This window comes from Pinus tabuliformis, chromosome 8 (genome assembly GCF_031772625.1).
Source record: "Pinus tabuliformis cultivar Carrire ecotype Pingquan chromosome 8, CPIR1, whole genome shotgun sequence".
NCBI classification, from domain to species: domain Eukaryota; kingdom Viridiplantae; phylum Streptophyta; class Pinopsida; order Pinales; family Pinaceae; genus Pinus; species Pinus tabuliformis.
In genome coordinates, this window is record NC_142294.1 from 845,880,587 (window position 1) to 845,902,412 (window position 21,826).

The following is a 21,826-nucleotide window of genomic DNA, read 5'->3' on the forward strand; positions in this document are numbered from 1 at the left end:
CCAAGGCCATCACTGAAAGCTGGACCGGAGACGTGGCCTTGGAGCATAGGGTGAACTCCTTATTAAAATTGCTTGTGTCTTTGTGTTTTCTTACTGTATTTCTCTATTGTATTTCCATTTTATTGTCTGTGTATTGGTAATCTGATCGATCCGTTGCTTCAATAACAAAGAACACACACCAGCACATGAGTCTGTAATACCTTAGTTTAATAAATCTTTAACTGATGTCATTCATAGGGTGAATATCAGATCAAGTGGTATCAAAGCGCGAGGCTGTAAGGTTAGACAAGCTTGTGTTGGTTTAGCTGTGAATGCTCACAAGATCAAAGCTCAAATTAGGAGAAGGAGAGGTGGAAACTAATCCTGAAATTGGGAGAGTCTATTCTCTAAAGACAATGTCAGAAGAAGGTTCTGTAGGGCCATACCCTCAATTCATAGAGAGTTTCCTAGCTATAAAGTCTATGCTAGAAGAAATTTACAGAGACTTTAGAAAGCAAAAGGTGGAAGATGCATCAGGCTCTAAACAAGATAAAGAAGAAGATGAATCTCACTTCCATGACAACTCTAAAGGAAAGGGGAAAGAGGAAAGCTTTCTCACACCTCCTAATAGCCCTGTGCATAATAAGAAAACATCTTTGATTAAGTTAGATGTTAAATTTGATTTGCCTATATATGATGGAGAGCTAAATGCTGAAAAGTTAGACAATTGGGTTAAATAAATTGATGTGTATTGTAGGGTATAGAACATAAACTCAGACAAGAGTAAGATTCATCTAGCAAGCCTACGCCTAGGAGGCACTACCTTGGTTTGGTGGGAAGGTAGAACCCAAGCTGATATGAAAAGACATGGTAAGACCATCTTTGTCTGAAGTGACTTTGTGTCTGCAATCAAAAAGCAGTTCTATCCATTGGCCTACATGCAACAAGCCATGATGAGTTGGCAAACTCTTCAGCAGTTGAAAGGGAAAAGTGTCCAAGGGTATACTCAAGAGTTCATAAAGAGAGAATTGATATTGGGTATCTCATTAGACTCACCAGAGACTCTTTTGAAGTACATTGGTGGTCTACACAGCTACATGAGGCATATCATCCTCATGTTTAATCCCACTAGTATAGTGAGGTATCTGTACAAGCTACTCATCTAGAAGCTAGAGGAAAGAATGGAAATCCAAAAGTTGGGGGACCATCCCAACCCACTGTAAGCAAGAGCAAGGAGAAAAGAAAATAGAAGTGGAAGGCAAGGAAGGCTAACACTGCATAGAAAGCTAAAGCTTCATGCACTCACTTTAAAAAGGAGGGGCATGATGATGAGCATTGTTGGATTCTACATCCAGAGTTGAGACCTAAGAAGCTCGAGGGCAAGAAGAGGAAGACAGTTGTAGATATTTAGAAATATTTGGAGTCAGACTCGGGAGATGAAACAACTATAGCAGCCACAGGTATAAAAAGTTGTCTGCTTTAGAGAATGCTGAAATCAAGAATCAGGTGCAGGAGTTGCTCGAGAAGGGCTTCATTAGGCCTATCACATCACCATGTGAGTCACTAATCATTTTGGTGAGAAAGAAAGATGGCTCTTGGAGAATGTTCATAGATTACTGAGCACTGAATAAGATAACAATCAAGAATCTTTATCCCCTTCCTCGCATAGATGATCTTTTAGATCAATTGAAGGAAGCTGTTTATTTCACCAAGCTAGATTTGCACAGTGGATATCATCAAGTCAGAGTTGCAGAGCAAGATGCATGGAAGACTGCTTTCAAAACAAAGCAGGGATTGTATGAATGGTTGGTTATGCCTTTTTGCTTGACCAATGCTCCTTCTACTTTCATGAGATTAATGAATGATGTACTCAGACATTTTCTTGATGATTTTCTTATTGTGTATCTGGATGACATTCTGATTTTTAGTAAAACATGGGAAGAACATTTAAAGCATGTTAAGTAGAAATTGGATGTTTTGAAAAGAGAAAAACTTTATGTTAAACTCTCAAAATGTGAATTTGGCAAAACATCTCTAAACTACTTGGGTCATATAGTAGGGGGAGGTGAATTGAAAATAGATCCCTCTAAAGTGGCAGTCATTGTGAACTGGCCTAGACCCAGGTCTGCGACAGAAGTGAGAAGCTTCTTAGGAGCAGCAAAATATTGGAGAAAATTTATTTCTAACTTCTCCTCGATTGCAGCTCCCTTACATGCTTTAACAGGAATGAATAAGGTGTTTCAGTGGGGAGGCAAACATCATAAAGCCTTCAACACCTTGAAAGAAAAAATTAGTACAACACTTGTACTAGCACTGCCTAATTTACAAAGACCATTTGAGATCCAAACTGTTGCTAGTGATTATGCCATGGGAGAAGTGTTGTCACAGCACGGTAAACCCATATGTTATAATTCTGAGACTTTTAATCGTGCAGTAGTTAACTATCCTACACATGATAAAGAATTTTATGCATTAGTTCAGAGTGTGAAAAAGTGGAAACATTACTTAATGGGAAAAGAGACAGTAATACATATTGATCATCATCCACTTCAATATCTACACTCCCAAACTAAATTGCAGGAATCAAGACATTATAGATGGATGGGTTTTCTACAACAGTTTCATTTAGTCATCAGATATAAAAAGGGCATACATAACAAGGTTGCAAACATGTTATCTAGACCCATTATAAATGCATCTACCATACTTAAGCATAATTCAGTGCTACAGAAAGCTACATGGAACAATATGCTTGGGATATGGACTTTAAATATGTATATGCAACTTTGAGTCAAGGTAAAAGAGTAGAAGAATTGGACTATCATATAAAGGACCGACTCTTATACCATTGTGGGAAACTCGGCATTCCAAAAACCGAAAGAGTAATGATAATTAGGGAAGCACACACTTCTCTGATATTAGGTCACTTTGGGGTAAGTAAAATAGCTGCACAGCTGCAAAGATTCTGCTATTGGCCGAAAATGAATGAGACGGCTTCTAGGTATGTAAAAGGGTGTGCCATGTGTGCTAAAAGCAAGCCCAACAATAGAAAACTATGCTTGTACACTCCATTGTCAGTTCCTTCTCACCCTTGGGAAAGTGTTTCAATGGATTTTGTTGGAGGACTGCCTAAATCTAGGAAAGGTCATGATTATCTATATGTTGTTGTGGATAGATTCAACAAAATGTGTATTTTGATACCTTGTAGTAAACATATTACAGCTGAACAGACTGCAAAATTGTTTTTTGAACATGTATGGGTTCATTTTGGATTACCCACTTCCATTATATCTGATCGAGACAATCGATTTATGGGGAAGTTTTGGTCGAGTCTATGGGAACTGATGGACACAAAACTGAAGAAAAGCACAACTTTTTATCCACAAACAGATGACCAGACAAAAGTAGTAAATAGGATAGTGATCCAATTGCTGAGAGGATATTGTAGTAAACATCCTAAGCTTTGGGATGAACACTTGTGTTATGTGTAGCATGCTTACAACAGAGCCAAACACTCTTCTACACAGAGATATCCTTTTGAGACTTGTTTTGGTTTCATACCAAGGTCTCCTTTGGATTTTGTCTTTGGTAAAGACACCATGGTTGAAGGACACAGTGATGTGGACAAGGCAACTAGGTTCATTGAACAGATCCAGGAGATCCACCAGGCAGTACAGGAACAACTGGAAAGGAGCCAGGCCAAGTACAAGGCTAGGCATGATAAGCATCAGATGGAGCATAGTTTTCAAGTTGGAGACCAAGTTTGGCTGTATATCAACAAGGACAGGATGCAAGGTGAAGGTAAAAAGCTAAAGCCTATCAGGTATGGACCTTTTAGGATACTTGAGAAGATTGGTGAAAATTCTTTTTGCCTTGATTTACCAGCTTACATGCACATCTACTCAGTTGCGAATGCAGATTGCTTGAGATTGTTTGAACCTTCAATGATTGAGGACCCTAAAGAGCAAAGTCAATTGCCTTCTATTGATGACCTGCTACCTAAGTATCTTAATGAGTTGCAGGAAGACACAATGCTGGATAGGAAGGTGAGGACAATGCACAGGGGAGATGTTGAGTACCTCAGGATTGGGCTCAAAGGTTCAAAGCTGAGCAACGCAAAATGGATTGAGATTGGACAAGTGAAGAAACAATATCCTCACTTAGTCGATGCTTAAAAACCAACTTTTGGTGGTCCAAAAGCTTTTTTAGTGGGAAGGTCGTGATCCGAATTGGATCCATAGAAGACTATCAAAGAACCATGACTGTATCAGGTTGAACAAATCTTTAAAGAATTCCAGAACAATGATCAAAAAACGCTCTGAACTAGTGGCAATGGCATCCAACGTGGAACAACGAGGACCTCGGTCAAAGCGCACTGACCGAGGCCCATGGAGACTGCGCGGGAGACCGAATTAGCCCCTGAGAGCCCCGAATTAGGAAACAGAGGTGATTTTTGATGCGCGATTAGCGCTTAGGGTGAACATGGCCAAAATATAAAAGCACGAGCACTCAGTCGTGTGGGGAACCAGAGGACTGCGGGTAGAAAAGTGAAAAAGCACTAATTGTACAAGGTGGGACCCATGCTCTGGAGACCGGCAGTTTTGATCGGGCACCCTTAAACGGTAAGAGGTTTTGGATGAAAATGGAGCAATTCCATACAACAATCGACGCATGGCAGGTAGAGGTGAGAGAAAACCGCCATTGATCGCGCGCTATCTTTCGAGCAAGTGAACCGCGCAAAACGTGCATATGGCGTCAGATCTGGAGGGCCCAGATCGGATGGCTGAGATTGCGCCCAATGGAAGAAGCAGAATCGATAGGGAATTAAGCCGCGTTTTAGAGGGGATTTGAATCCATTTGACTGCCACGGTGGAGGAAGAACACATCCACAACGTAACTGAAGAAACAAACCGACGAAGCATGTCGGTGCCATTTAGAGGAAGACAAGTGGAAACTCCCTAAGCGCTGTTGATGATGCCGAATAGGGAACTCCAAGTGCAGCTGCAGAAGGTGAATCGACAGAGGCGGAAGAGGAATCGAACATGCATAGGGATCGAATGGCTAAAGCCATGAATAGAGGCAGTTTAATCGGGGGGTAGTGGAGTTAGACACAGAGAGACAGAAGTCGAGAGATGAAGAAGTGAAACAGTGAACCCTGAGAGGAGGACTGAACACAGAGGACAATAAAGCAGAGCAAAGGAGATAGAGGGCTGAGCTGATCAGTAGCAGCATCGAGCACCAGTGAGCTTGAAGATTCAAGCAATCCCATAGAGGATCTATCCGGGCTGAGCACCACACTGGGTTGTTGCCATTGTAGACCAGAAGGTCATAGAGCTGGTAGGAGGAAGAAGAGTCTGTGCACTCTATTGGCTTGGGAAATCCAAGGACCACCCTGCCAAGCAAAACTTGCTTCAGGTGAACTCACATTGACTCCTTGTATTGTAAACTCTCTGCCCAAAGGCAAAATAAAACAAGGCCACCACTGAAAGTTGGATCAGAGACGTAGCCCTGGAGTATAGGGTGAACTCCTTATTAAAATTGCTTGTGTCTTTATGTTTGCTTACTGTATTTCTTTGTTGTCTTTCCATTTTATTGTTTGTGTATTGGCAATATGATCGATCCATTTCTTCAATAACAAGAACACACACCAGCACATGAGTCTGTAATACCTTAGTTTAATAAACTTTAACTGATGTCATTCATAGGGTGAATATCAAATCAGGTAGTCAGAGTCTGTACTGGAAATTTGGATTATCAATAAAGAGAAGTATTATGGAATTACTTGTGTATTTTACTTCTGTTAATTGCATGCAATTATGTTATGTTGAATATTGGGTTTATGTTTTAATACTACTATGATGTGCGAAACTATATGTTTCTCTTTTTTATATGAACACAAGTAAGAATATCTATTTACACACGATAATTATAATTACCTGTTAAGACAGTACGAAACTAAGAGAATCTGAGTAAATACAGAAGTAAGAGTAATTACAGAGGCACGTAAGTGCCTCATCTATCTATTTAGGATTCATGAAGGACAATCAGAGACTTTCGCGGAGGCTTTAAAGATGAATAAGAGAAATACTTTGATAATCCCTAAAGGTCTTATCGATCTGCGTGAAGGAAGGGTTAGGGCATATAACCGACATCAAAACCATCTCAAGGTGCAGAAACTTGGTTCCTGCATCCCCCCATACTGCTTCGCGTGAGACTTCAATCTGCGCTCCGCAGATTGATGCCTAAAGGGCCAATAGTGTAGGGATTTGATTGTTGCTTAACATTGAACCTGGTTCAGGGCCCATCAAGCCAACAACTTCCTTGTTGCCAAAATTTTTCTTTCAATTTTTCTTGCCAACCTAAATGCCTTCTCCAATGAATCAGGTTCTTAAAGGCAAACCTCATGCTGGATGTTATCCTTTAATGTCCCTATGAACACATCAATCCTATGCTCCTCTAGAATATCTTTTACCCTTATATTTAATTTTTGGAAGTCCTCAATGTGCTCCACCATTGAAACCTTTTGTTGAGATTTATCAATTTTCTAAAAAAGGTGTTGCTTTTTGTATCCTCATAATGTGCTATCATTTCTTCTATAAAAATTTCCAAAATGACAATTTGTTTATGAGAGAAAAGCCATCGATACCATACAAATTGGTTGGGTTCCAAATATAAAGTTGCAATGCGTACCTTTTGTGTGTTTTTCACATTATGGAGATTGAAATATTGCTCCATTTGTAGTATCCATGTTACGAGATCCTTGCCATCAAACTTTGTCATATCAATATTTGGAACATGGTGGGTATTCAATCCAACACTCAAGTCTATGAAATCATGACTAACATTTCTTTTATTCTCATCATGAGTTTCCTCTACTACCTTTTCGCCATTAGGAAGCATTTCTTGTAGCAACTTTACCAAACCTCCTTTCAAACCTTCCATGTATTTCTTCAAATCTTCAATGTTTACTTCTAAACGATCCATCTTAGCTTCCACACCATCCATTTAAGCTTCCACACCATTATTTAAACCATCCACATTAGCTTCCATGCAATTCTTTAAACCATATATCTTAGCTTCCATGCCTTTCTTTAAACCATCCATCTTAGCTTTTGTTACTTTTTGTGAGTGTGAAATTTTTTGCACTTGGTCTTGTAATTTTGATATATCATGTTGCATTTCTTCCTCTTCTTCATGAGCCATGATAGAAATTTCAGGTTTCTTACTAGGTGTTTCCATTTGTTTTCTTTGGGGCATCAATTAATGATAATTATACTTCACTATGTCCTTTGAATTCCTTCAAACTAATTTTTCAAACCAAACTTATGCACAAATTTAAAAAGACTACACACCTTTTTTGGCTTTGTAGGAGATCTATATTGAATCTGTTGTATCTCTATAATTTTGAATCTCTAAGGTCTAAAATTGCATATTAGGGTAGCCCTCTGAGTCCTCATTCCAACCCTGTAAGTCAGATCACGATTGGATTCTCCAAGAAAGAGTTATTCCAAATCTCCCACAATGACCTGATTATAGACTAGTTTAGTAGATCGAAATTGTAAGAAGTGTCACGTGTCACTTTTTCAACCTTCGAAACTGAAACCAATAAACAAAAAACTACAGGATGTCCTATTTCTAGACATTTTTACAACATTTCAAAATGATGCTCAGAGAGACAGTTATGACGATTTTCCCCAAGTCATCTATTTGATATATAATTTGAGAGGCTGCAAAAACCATAATGTCCTTGGATCATATCTCTGAAAATATAGCAAGACAATATCTAAAATTCAGATCCAAGGTTCATCAAGATTTCGGCTCAAATGGGTTTTAATTTTAGCTTTTGAAACTTCGTAGAAAAAAACTTATAGCAAAAATTCCATGATGACCTATTTGAAGCAACAAAACCCTAGAATCCAAAGCTCTAATACCAATTGTTATGCAACCAACTCACAAAATAGAAGGAAAGATAGAGAAATGACTTCAAAATAAGCCTCTTTGAGGGGGAAACCTCCTCTACATTACATAAATTAAAAATTCTTGGATGATACAAATGACATGACCTCCTTTCTATATATAGGAGTCTAAGGGGTCACAATATAGTCAAAGTTGACATAACAATAATAATGTAAAGGCACAACAATAATAATAGTGGGCTTCTATGGGGCACAATAATAAAAATATGGGGACAAAATGGGCACAAAAATAACAATAAGGGGCTACAATGACAATAATAATAAGGGAATACACTAGTATTATAGGGACCTAACACATAGGGACTTCCACAATGTTGCCCGCTACTTGCTCCATTGTTGCTCTGCAAGAGAAAAGTCTTAGGGCAAAGGAGGCTGCCCAATCTCACTAAAGAATACTTTTGAAACTCCACTTAACTAGGGCTAGTAATATATCCCACTTGTCTGCCCTACTTATTTGAGGATCAACTCCTTATGCTCCAATACTTCTGTCACTCCTTCCAGACTTGTAGTCCTCACAAACGCTGGACATAGGGAACAATTAGGGAAGCTATTAATAACCTCTTACCTGTACTTAAGATTCCTATTCAATTTTGTCCCAAACCTAGACTTCACAACCTAGCATCAATCACCAAAATTGCAAGGAGAAATAACATACCTGGGATGTCAATTCTTTCCCACAAATTTTGAACTTGTGCATGTCTTAAGGTCTACAATCTCGACCCTGGTTAGGGCTGCCTGTAGAAACTACTACAAACCTCCAAAATCGGCATCAATCTACCTCCAAAAATTGTGCTTAACCCTCTTCTATAAGCCCTCCACCTGCACTGACTTTTGTGATAACTCAACCTTGGTTCTAGCTCCTTGTCAGGTGTAACATCCCTCCAAAACCAAGCTATAGGAGCTTGGCCTCGTTCCTGATAGTGCATAGAGACTTGCGACATGTTCTTAAGAGAAATAACCCTCCAAAACTAGACACAATACTACCCAAAATCATTCTCCAACCCTATTCCTCAACTTGGTCTAGTCTTATTACAAGAGACATACCAAAACAAATCCTCCTTAACTTTATATTGACTTGTTAATTCATGATTTTTTTTGGAAAAAATCACATAGAGAGTATTAGGTTGACACGTTTCGAACCAGCCAGTGTGGTTCATCTTCAGGACAAGATGAAGAGACAGATCTCGAAGGAAGGTTAAATAAGAAGGTAGTTCAACCTAACGGTTAGAGGAAAACGACTACATTTGACCAGGGAGGGAAGTATTCCAAACAACTATATACTTTAAATTGCTTAAACAATTAATAAATAATAATTATTTAATATATTAGTTAACTTATTCAATCTTTATTTATTAATGTATTTATTTATTTTATTATCCGATTAGAAAAATGATTAGAATAAACCACAATGAAAATATATAAATAACTAACTAAATGAAATATAAAATAAATAAATAATAAATATATAAAAATCAAAAGTGAGGGAGTTCTTAAAAAATATAAATAATTAAATAAAAAATAAAATAAATAAATAATGATAGTGTTAATAGTAATAAATGAAATTCATCACAAATACATAATATTACTTAAAAACAATAAATAAAATGGGGGAGAGTCTTCTGTAGAAAAAAAAAGGAGAAAGACTAAGAGGAGAGGGCAGAAATCCAACAGTTACTAATTTTCCAGTTGTCATCCCTACTAATGTTATTAGAGGACCATTCAATTTCAATGTCTTCCCTAAACTTGCAGTGATGAAATTGAGAAATTCTTGTGACAATCTTGGCCTCGTCAATGCATATGTGATGCTTGGTCTTCACTGCATGTTCTGCTAAAGCTGAGGATTTGGTCCTCCCATGTTTGATATCAGTGGCATGTTCTTTAATCCTTTTGTTAATATATTGACCCATTTCTCCTATGTATGAGGACCCACACGAACATGTGATGACATAAACACATTTCAAAATCCATAGGGTTCACCTGGTCTTTAACCGACTTTAGGGAGCCTCTAATGGTGTTGAGGGGTCTAAAGGTCGAGGGAACATTATGTTTCCTCAGGATTCTCACAATATTTTCTGTCGTCCCTTGGATGAAGCGGAGGTGAGCTCCTGAATGTCGATCAAATGTGTCAGTCTTAACCTTACGACCCTTACCATCTTTGAGGAAAGCTTTAACACCTTGCTGCCTACTATAACCATTCTAGACAAAAACATTAAGGAGATGGGATTTTTCTTTAGAAAGGTGGTCTTTATCAGAAATCCTTAAAGCCCAAGTGGCTAACGTGTTGAGAACACCTATCTTTTGAGTAGGAAAGTGATGGGAACAAGCATGAAGATACTGCTCAGTATGAGTCTTTTTTCGATACACCTAACGGGAGAAAGAACCATCAGCCTTCCTAGAAATGAGGACATCAAGGAAAGCAAGGCAACCATCAGAAAATTTATCTAACTTGTCAGGCCCGTGTTGCCAAATGGAGCAGGTATCATCAACAAATCTTTTCCAAAGTTTGGGTTTAAAAAACAGTTGAGGATAAGGATTTGGATTCAAAGTCTTCCATGAAAAGGTTTGCAACGATGGGGGACTCCTTGAGTTTGTGGCTAGTTCAGAGCTCCTTCTCCTTATGTGTGATGCACTTGTGATGTGCCAAATGAGGTCTCCTCGCCTTCTATTTATATGTTTTCCTTGGGTGCAACAACTACCTCCAAAAGACATATCTTTAAGTCAATCCAACTTGTTCATTGTGCCAATTAGCCCACACACATCAATAGAAAATTATTTTCTCTCATTTGGTAAAGCCTCCCTTGGTTTTCTTAATAGCCTCTTTCTCCATTAAGGGTGCCACACATACTACAAGGGTCCAACATCCAAAATCATGCCTGGTATCACACCCACAATCTTATGTGCAAAACCTATTGTCTGGGTACTTAGGACACAAAGATCTTTTGTGGCTCCAACTCACACAAGCCTAGTACCCTTGGTTGTGGAGTACCTCCCAAGATATAAATCTCAATACTTTGTTGCTTACCTGTGGTAAGAGTATTGGGCTATTAATGCATATTAATATGTGTGTTGCACTACATTTTTTTCCTACAACAATTGGTAGGAGTATTAAGTGTATATATTCACTAGATATAGTAAATTTTAAGTATTTTTAGGATGTTAGGTGAATGGTCTCCCTTTGTTAGGATTTTACACTAATTTTTCTTGGCTAGGTTCATCTGCCAATAGTTAGTAGGCTAATCACAATTTTTGTTCTAAGAAACTAGAAAAACACTAAATTTTATGTTTATATATTTTTTCTTATGATTGGTTCTATTTATGTTGATGTTTTTGTCAAATTTTTATGGTTTGATTGTACTTGGATTCAAAAAATAAAAAAAAAGATCTGAATTAAATGATAATAGCTCCTCAGAATGGGATTCATTCTAGAAACCAAACACAACTATAAATCTGGTTGATGATTTTACATGGTATGTTCCTGATGCACAAAATGTGAGTTTCATAAAACACCGAGTCACCTAACAAGGGGATCGTAGTGTCCGACACAGACACATATACCCCCCAAAATAGGATACAGAGGACACACACACACATACACATTTTTTAATTAAATTTTAGATATGATATATAGACCAACATGTAAATCATGTTTTTAAAGTAAAACATAAATGTAACAATTTCCATTCAATTCAAGGGTATTAATGTTTAATTGGATCATCTTCACAATTACTCCCACAATGTAGTTCCTCCACTGGTGTTTGATTGTATCCTTCATCTAACGGCCCATGTTACATCGCCAGATTGCTATTGGTGGAAACCAAAGGGAGCCTTGGAGCTTAGCGATACAATAAGACCCAGACCCAATGGGTTTCCGGAATGAAATTGTTTAAATATTTGAAGTTCGGAGGGAGGCCTTTTTCATGGTTTTCCCGTGCTTTTCAAGTATTTCCAGGAACAAGGGAACAAAGGGAACATGCCATCTGCGATAGGCGACAGCGATCCAAGGGCGAACCCGATAGATAATTAAACCATACTTGAGGACTTTGGAGTCCAAAAGAAGCAGATTTGGCAGGATTTCTCACAGTTGCATCATTTCTCTGTTATAGCAGAAAGCAGTACCCATTTGTATTTAGAAGATAACAGAGGCCCGAAGACCCTTTCTATCACATAAACAAAGGACGGGAAATAACTTCCAGGAGACAGAGGCCGAGAAGCAATCATGGGCATCGACAGCACTGCTCAACCATTTCATGCTCCCGAAAGGACGAAGGTGGCCAGTATTCAGCACTCTGCGCAGTTAATCTTCAACCACCGCATTCAACAAGCAGGATGGCCGAGAAGGAAAAGGACATGCCTCGAGCCGGTCACAACATTTATCAGTTATGGAGCTTGTTTCATATTACACTCTACTGGCTCAAGAAGGACAGCAGAACATCCGAGAAGGTCAAATTCATTCATAGACACAGTCAGATTGCAACAGAGACCCATATTAGATAATCAAAGTAGTTGGTTGTCCATTATGACCCCTCCACGCATGGAAAAATAGAACATTATTGAAAAGAAACTCTATATATACCCAAAAAAATGATGTAATTAGTTTGATGAGTGTGAGGTGAGTGTTATTGTGTTGTAAGCTTCAACTTCTGGAGACTGTAACTACTTTGAGACCTGCAGGTTTTGGTCTTCATTTCCAACTAATACAAGCTTCTTTTGTTGTCATTTTCTCACTTTTCACTTCTTCTATGTTCTAGGCTGTGCCTATTTTGCATTATTTCATGTGCTATGAATGTTTAGCATCAGAGGGGTTGTCATCCCACCTCTGTGTTAGAATTTAGCTGTTCATTGAAATTGCTTGCAGGTTTATATTGTTTTAATGCATAGAGAGCTGTCATCTGTTTATGTATTAGATAATAGATTTACAGACCTTTAACTGCTTGCAGCCGGCCATCACAGGGTCCTGTGTATCTACTGGTGTAGTCAATCTTCTCCATCAGCACATTTGTTTAAACTGTGAGTAATTGGTGGTTAAAAGCCTTGTAGTTTGGGGTGTTCACCCATGTCTGGGGTTAAGCATAGTAGGAGTGGTTATCTGGCTTGAATATGCAGCATTTCTTCCATTCATCCACCATTTATCCAACAATTTGTTGAGTTTGTAATGTTCCTGAGCATCACTAATATACAACCTAGGTGAGTTTCTTAGGGTGATAACATTAATTGGCGCCATTGTCGGGGAGCGAAGAATCGAAGCCCAACTTCCCTGGGAGAACGACACATTTTCAAGCTTTGATGACAGACAAGGTTTGAACACAATATTTTGGTTGTAATCATCTGTCTAGTGACTCCATTGGAGGAAGACCATCCTTTGGCAACTCCACATTGAAGTTCTGGTTTAGTTTATGAGATGCACTTGACGAAATCCTTAGAAATCTCCTGCTGAACTAGTGCTTGAGCCTGAGAAGACTGTTAAATCAAAGAAAGATTCACAGCAAGGGGGATCAGGATCATATAAGCATAAGAAATCTAATTCATCTCTGAAAGATAAAGCTGTTGCTGAAGATTTACAGTTTGAAGATTTGGAAGTCGGCACCATTAATAAAGAGAAACCTTCAGAGATTAGTTTAGCCCCTTGTTCGGTTAGTTCCCCTTTGAAAAAGAAAGCTTCCCATTCAGTCCAGAACATCCCTTATTCATTGTCGTCCATCACATTACTTCCTACTCCTTCATCTATTAGTATTCTTCCAAATAGTCCAATCATGGCAGGACAACAAGCACCTACTAGAATAGAGAGAATTGTTGCTACTAGATATAGACCTCTAGTGTTGCCTGTGCCTTTAAATCCTATGTCTATGGGAGAATATCAAAAATATATGCCTAAATTTATTGGTATAGAGGGAGTAACAACAGAAGAACACTTTGAAGCTTTTTACAGTTATGATGATAATTTAGATATAAGTGAGAATGATGTGTGGATGAGAGTCTTTTTCCAGAGCCTTGATGGAAAGGCTAGGAAGTGGTTTAGAGAATTACCCCAAAGATCAATAATAGATATTGAAGCATTAGATGATGCATTTTTTAAGCAATGGGGAGATAAGAAGGACTTGTTGTATTACCATACTGAGTTTGGTAATCTGAAGAGGGAAAATGGTGAATCTATTCCTGATTTTAATAAGAGGTTCAAATGAATGTATAGTAAGATCCCAGCTGAGGTAAAGCCTACTCCTACCTCTGCCAAACTCACATATGCCAATGCTTTTGACTCTGATTTCTGCCTGTTATTGAGAGAAAGAAGATGTGCTACGTTGGCAGACATGCAAGATGCAACCCTAGAAGTAGAATCTAATATCATGGTTGCAGAGAATCTGAAGAGTCAAGCTGAGAAGGAGGTAGAGAAGTTAGGCTTCCACTTCTTCTGCATCATCTTCAGAGCCTAAATTAGACAAAATGACTAAGATGATAGAGTCATTGGCTGCTGAAATTTCTAAGCTAAAAGTTGAGCACAATTGAGGGAAAACAAGGCAACAAAACACATTTGCTCCAAGGAATTAGAATCTTTTCAGAAGAGAAAATGAGCAATTGCAAATAATGCAGAGGAGTGAAGAATCAAAAGAAGATCAGAAATTAAAAGCCCCTTTCCAAAATGTAGTCATGGAGGAGGAACAATTTGAAGAGGATGAGGATGAAATTCACTGCATGGAAGATAAAGGCAATGCTGCATTTTTGACATTGGCTGAATATGAAGAATCATTACTGCAAGAACAAAATAGTCAGGAGTGGGATAGGGGTGATGTTCTGCAAACTGGTGGCCAGAAGAGATATAATTTGAGGTCTAATGCAAAGAATGTCAAAGAAAATCCTGCACAAAGAGCTGTTGTTCAAATAGAACCACAGAATACCAGGCAAAGAAGACCAGCAGCTGATCCTGTCATCCATAAAGCTCCAGTTCAAGAGGTAAAAAGTTCTGATAAGTCATATTCTTCTTTTAGCTTTGAGTCAGAAGTTCAGAAGTTGAAAATATATGTGCCTCTGGTTGAGTTGGTGAAGAGTGAAGTGATTAGAAAGCCTATCCTTGAAGCCCTTGAGCTAGAAATCAAACAAACCCCCACTGACTCTGTCAATTTGCAAGATGACAAGCCTGCCATGTGCTCAGTCCCATGGTTGAGCCTGCTGATAATAATTTTCCTTCTTTTTATGTCTCTTTGACCATTCATGACAAAATCCTCCACAATTTCTTGCTAGACACAGGGGCCAGCCACAATTTGATGCGTAAAGCTGTCATGGAAGAGTTGGGCCTTGATATCACCAGACCCTATCATGATTTGTTTTCTTTTGATTCAAGAAAGGTGAAATGTCCTGGATTGATTAAAGATCTAGCCATTACCTTAACCCAGTTGCCCATGAAGAGTATGATGATGGATATTGTGGTAGCAGATGTCCCTCCTAAGTTTGGTATGCTGTTGTCCAAAGGATGGATTAAGAGACTTGGTGGGACATTACATAATGATCTCTCTTATGCAATTGTCCCAGTGTTTGGAGGAGAAAGCATGAGATTATACAGAGAAGCACAACTGGCATATATTATCAGTGATGAGAGAAATCCTACAAATCATCCTATATATGCAGTGGACACCAATTTTGGAGCATGTATTCTCCAAATTGAAGAATCTCAGAAGGCTGTAATGCAGCTCAGGAAACCAATTGTTTGGGCCAAGAAATAGCAAGAAGCTCAGGTTTGGGAGATGTTTTTTGATGGAGCATGTTCCAGGGAGACTGCAGGAGCAGGGGTGGTGCTAGTATCTCCACAACAAGAAAGCATTCAACTGTCTTTTAAGCTAGTTTTTCAAGTAACTAACAACATAGCAGAGTATGAGGCTTTGCTGTTGGGCCTTAATGTAGCTAAAGACAGAGAAATCAAGAATTTAAAAGTATTTGGAGATGGTGATTTGATTATCCAGCAAGTGAATAAAACATTTCAGGAAAAGCACCCAATGCTGAAAGCATACAGAGATGAGGTATGGAGAATGAGATATTCTTTTGATTTCTTCTGTATTTCATACATTCCTAGAGTCCAAAATCAGCTCGTTGATTCCCTTGCTGTTTCTGCTAGTCTATTTATACCTCCCATGCCTCCCAGACTAGTTTATGAAGTGCAAATGAAGTATAGACCATCCTTGCCTGATAATGTCCTGCATTGGAAAGTTTTTAATGATGTGATGAGTTGAACAGGTTCCTTTAAGTCATTGATGAATTTTCTGAGATGCAAATTAACCAAGAGAATGTTGCCTTGGAAGAAAAACCCTAGTCCCAGCTTAAAAAAAAAAAAATTGGTAAAGACAGCATAGTCCAGCTTCTAGTAACCATATTCCTAAAGGTCTAATTCCTCTTGAAATATTGTTTGACCGAAATGAGGTGCCTTACAAGGCTACCCAAAAATAAGATCAATCAGCAATCTGTAAGTACAATATAGGAAGTCCAGGTTAGCCTAAGTATGTGAATGTTTCCACTCATTTGTCTGCTGATCAATGTGCTCAGTACTATAATTTAATGAGGCAATTTGCTGATGTGTTTGCCTGGGAATATAGTGACCTGAAAACGTATGATAAGAATATAATTCAACATAAAATCCATCTAGAAAAATGCACTATTCCTTTCAAGCAGAAGCTAAGACCAATAAATCCAATGATTCTTCCATTGATTGAAAAATAAATTAAAAAATTGTTGGCTACTAAGATCATAGTGCCTCTCAGATATTCAAAATGGGTAGCCAATTTGGTGGTGGTGAGGAAGAAGAGCGATGAAATCAGACTGTGTGTTGATTTCCGAAATCTGAAAAAATGCTCCAATAAAGACAACTATCCTTTGCCAAAGATGGAGCATTTGCTACAAAAGGTCTCAGGAGCTAAAGTGATGTCAATTTTAGATGGATTTTCAGGCTTCAATTAGATTGTTGTGCACCCAAATGATCAAGAAAAGATTGCATTTACCACTCCTTGGGGCACTTTTATGTATGCCAAAATGCCTTTTGGATTGATGAATGCTGGATCTACCTTTCAAAGAGCTATGGATATAGCATTTGTGGGAGAGAAGGATGACATAACTATTTATTCCAGAAGCCATCAAAATCATTTGCAACATTTGAAAAAAGTGTTCTTGAAGTGCAAGAGGTTTGGAATATCAGTCAATCCAAAAAAATCACAATTTTCTTTACATGAGGGCAAGCTGTTAGGAAATATTGTGTCTGCTGCAGGTGTTCAGATTGACCAGAAAGAGTCAAAGAAATTCAGGCTTTGAATGTCCCTAGATCAAAGAAAGATATTCAGTCTTTTCTTGGTAAGATAAATTTTGTAAGGAGGTTTATTCAAAATTTTGTTGAGCTGGTAAAGCACGTAACCTCCATGTTGAAGAAAGGAGCAAAGGTAAGATGGACCAAAACAGCAAGAAAATCATTTGATTCCATCAATAAGGCTATAATGGAAGCTCCCACTTTAATTAGTCCTGATTACAACAAGGAGTTCCGTGTATTTTCTTTTGCCTCTGAGGATACTATTGTAGCTATTTTATTGCAGCAAGATGAAGAAGGTTTAGAACATCCAGCGGCCTTTTTCAGTAAAAATTTAAGGGATACTAAACTAAAGTATGATATTATAGAAAAACAGGCATATGCTCTCATTAAATCCTTAAAGGCTTTTAGAGTTTATATCTTGCACTAAAAAATAATTGCATATGTGCCTTCTACTGCAATTAAAGATGTCCTAACACAACTCGACATTGATGGAAAAAGGGCAAAGTGGATTGCAAAAATGATAGAATTTAATATAGAGCTGAAGCCCACCAAACTGGTCAAAGGTAAGGGGCTTGCCAAGCTATTGGTTGAAGAAAATTGTAGAACTTTAGACATTGATTTCCTATTGGCTGAAAAAGTGAAAGAACAGTCAGTGGCCGAGAATCTAGCTTCATGTAACTAGTATGCTGAAATAATTAATTTTTTGTTGAAGCTAGAAATCCCTTCAGAATTTACTCAAAGTCAAGCTAGAACTTTGAAACTTAGAGCAGCAAAATATTGCATTATCGAAAACCTGCTCTACTGAAAGGATCCATCTGGAATATTTTTAAGGTGTTTGGACAAAGAACAGTCAAAAGAATTCATGTAACAGTTTCATTCCAGCATGTGTGGAGGGCATCATTACTGGAAAACTACAGCCCATAAAATTCTTAGAGCTGGGTATTATTGGCCCACTTTATTTTCTGATTTTTTTGTTTTTGTTAAATCTTGTGACAGGTGCCAAAGATTTGAAGGAAAACAACAGTTGAAATCCCTACCCCTAAAACCAATTCAGGCAAAAGGACCTTTTCAGCAGTGGGGTTTGGATTTCATTGGAGAAATCAATCCACATTCTAGTGGCCAGCACAGGTGGATATTAGTAGCCACTGATTATTTCACAAAATGGATTGAAGCAGTCCCTACAAGGAAGGCTAATCATAATGTGGTCATAAAGTTTTTGACAGAGAATATCTTCAACAGATTTGGTTGTCCACACAAACTAGTAACAGATAATGTAGCAACCTTCAGGGCAAAGGAGTTGGTGGAAATGTGTGATTCAATGGGCATTAAACTTGTTCATTCCACCTCATATTACCCTCAAGGCAATGGTCTAGCAGAATCTTCCAACAAGAGTCTAATAAGGATAATTAAGAAGCTGTTGGAGGATAACAAGAAGAATTGGGATTCCAAGCTCAAATATGCACTTTGGGCTGACAGAGTGACCATTAAAAGATCCACAGGGAATTCTCCATTCAAGCTGGTGTATGGCACAGAGGCGGTATTTCCATTTCAACTTACCCTCCCTGTGGCAAAATTCCTTCAAGAAGAGCAGGATGAGGAAGAAGACGTGGCAAGAAGGATCACTAATTTGGTAGAGTTACATCAGATTAGAGAACAATTGGTTGAAAAGGCTGCAGCACATCAGAAAAAGATTAAGGATGTTTTTGACAGGAAGACAAAAGCAAATAATTTTCAGGTTGGAGACTTGGTCCTGAAATGGGATGCATTGAAGGAAAAGAAAGGCAATCATGGAAAGTTTGATGCTTTCTGGACAAGCCCTTTTATTATTTCATAGATTCAAGGGAACAACACCTTCATACTGAAAAGTATGGGGGGAGAAGCAGTTTTTAATGGCCCAGTTAATGGGCGTTTTCTCAAAATTTATGTGGCTTAAGGTCTTTTGGCCTTAAAAATTGTAAATATTTTGTTTTATCAATTGTAGTGTAGGATCATTCAGACTCCATGCCCAATGGAACACTAGAAATTTTTCTAATTTGTTTTTTGTTAGGAAGGCATTGATCTATAGGTTCTTGAGACCTCACAAGGAGGATCTCATCCCCAGAAGGAGCTAATGTTAGCACTACTATACAAAAGGATAAAAATGGATCCAAAAACACTCCCAAAGTCTGCAAATCTGCTTAAAATCATACCAAGGGATCCATGCATGCTATTCAAATTTCAAATTCTTGTCAAAGGGCATCCACCGATCAAAATAGTTGCAAGAGGAGAGCCCTTGGAGGGTTGGCAATGCACTATCGGGAGGCAGAAACACTACAAAACCATGAAAAAACCCACAGGCGCAGGCTTAAATGATGGTGGCACAACAGTCGTTAGATTTGGCCGGTAAATGGTCCAGATCTAATCGGCGGATTGTAATCGGCATAGGCAGGCAGTGTCAATCGATGTGGATAGGAGAGGCATTGCAATCAGCGATTAAATGTGAACCTTCGATCGCGTGCATAAAGCAACGGCCCACATCGTATAGCGGGTCACATCGGCGAGGAGCTATGTTATTTATATAAAGGGTCTAAGGTAATGAGAGATCAGTGATTGTTACTGGATCGCATCACTTTATCGCATCGGCAGATCGCATTGGTAGAGGCAAAACGATGCAGACAGTGTGCATTGAGCGATTGAGACCAGCGATTAAATGTGAACCGTCGATCATACGCATAAATCAATGACCCACATTACATCGTCGGATTACTATTGGCGGAAACCAAAGGGAGCCTTGCGATACGATAAGACCCAGACCCGATGGGTTTCCAGAATGAAATTGTTTAAATATTTGAAGTCCGGAGGGAGGCCTTTTTCATGTCTTTTCCCGTGTTTTTCAAGTATTTCCAGGAACAAGGGAACAAAGGGAACATGCCGTCTGTGATAGGTGACAGTGACCCAAGGGTGGACCCAATAGACAATTAAACCATACTTGAGGACTTTGGAGTCCAAAAGAAGCAGATTTGGCGGGATTTCTCACAGTGGCATCATTTCTCTGTTATAGCAGAAAGAAGTACCCATTTGTATTTAGAAGATAACAGAGGCCCAAAGAACTTTTCTATCACATAAACAAAGGTTAGGAAATAACTTCTCGGAGACAGAGGTCGAGAAGCAATCATGGGCATCGACAGCACCACTCAACCATTTCATGCTCTCGAAAGGATGAAGGTGGCTAGTATTCAGCACTCTGCGCAGTTAATCTTCAACCAGCGCATTCAACAAGAAGGATGGCTGAGAAGGAAAAGGACATGCCTCGAGCCAGTCATAGCATTTATCAGTTATGGAGCTTGTTTCATATTACACTCTACCGGCTCAAGAAGGATAACAGAACATCTGAGAAGGTCAAATTCATTCGCAGACACAATCAGATTGCAGCAGAGACCCATATTAGATAGTTAAAGCGGTTGGTGGTCCATTATGACCCCCCACGCATGGAACAATAGAAAATTATTGAAACGAAACTCTATATATACCCAGAAAAACGATGTAATTAGTTTGATGAGTGTGAGGTGAGTGTTAGTGTGTTCTAAAGTTCAACTTCTGGAGACTGTAACTACTTTGAGACTTGCAGCTTCTGGTCTTCATTTCCAACTAATACAAGCTTCTTTTGCTGTCATTTGCTCACTTTTCACTTCTTCTATGTTCTAGGTTGTGCCTGTTTTGCATTATTTCATGTGTTATGAATGTTTAGCATCAAAGGGGCTGTCATCCAACCTCTGTGTTAGAATTTAGCTGTTCATTGAAATTGCTTGCAGGTTTCTGTTGTTTTAATGCATAGAGAGTTGTCATCCTGTCTGTGTATTAGATAATATATTTACAGACCTTTAACTGGTTGCAGCCAGCCATCACAAGGCTGTGTATCTGCTAGTGTAGTCAGTCTTCTCCATCATCACATTTGTTTAAACTGTGAGTAATTGGTGGTTAAAAGCCTTGTAGTTTGGGGTGTTGACCCATGTCTGGGGTTAAGCATAGTAGGAGTGGTTATCTAGCTTGAATATGCAGCATTTCTTCCATTCATCCACCATTTATCCAACAATTTGTTGAGTTTGTAATGTTCTCGAGCATCACTGATATACAACCTAGGTGAGTTTCTTGGGGTGATAACAAGGTACATGATTCCAAGTCCTATAGAATTTTTCAAAGTTAGAATTTTTATCAAATCGAAAATTAGAGTGGAAATTTTTATCTTGCAATGTTTCAGAACAAAAATTATTAGAATGATGCTCAAGCTAGATTAGAGGTTAAGCTAGTCCAAAATTTGTTGGTTTCGATCTAGATTGGTCCTTAAACCTTTGGACCTTGACTATGCACCACCATGCCCAAAAATGAAAAAATAAAGCTAAAAAAATCGATAAGGTTCGTAAATCCTAATATATCATTATATAATGATGTCCATGCGCTTTATTTTCCTCTATCAGGTTTCCATTAAACTCATGTATTTAAATGTTTAATGTAGAATTCCCTTAGATAGCCATCCAATTGAGAAAACCACTATTGATGCTCTATTAAGCTGCTAGGTGAATTCAAGTAACCATTACAGCCACTTCAATACTTCATC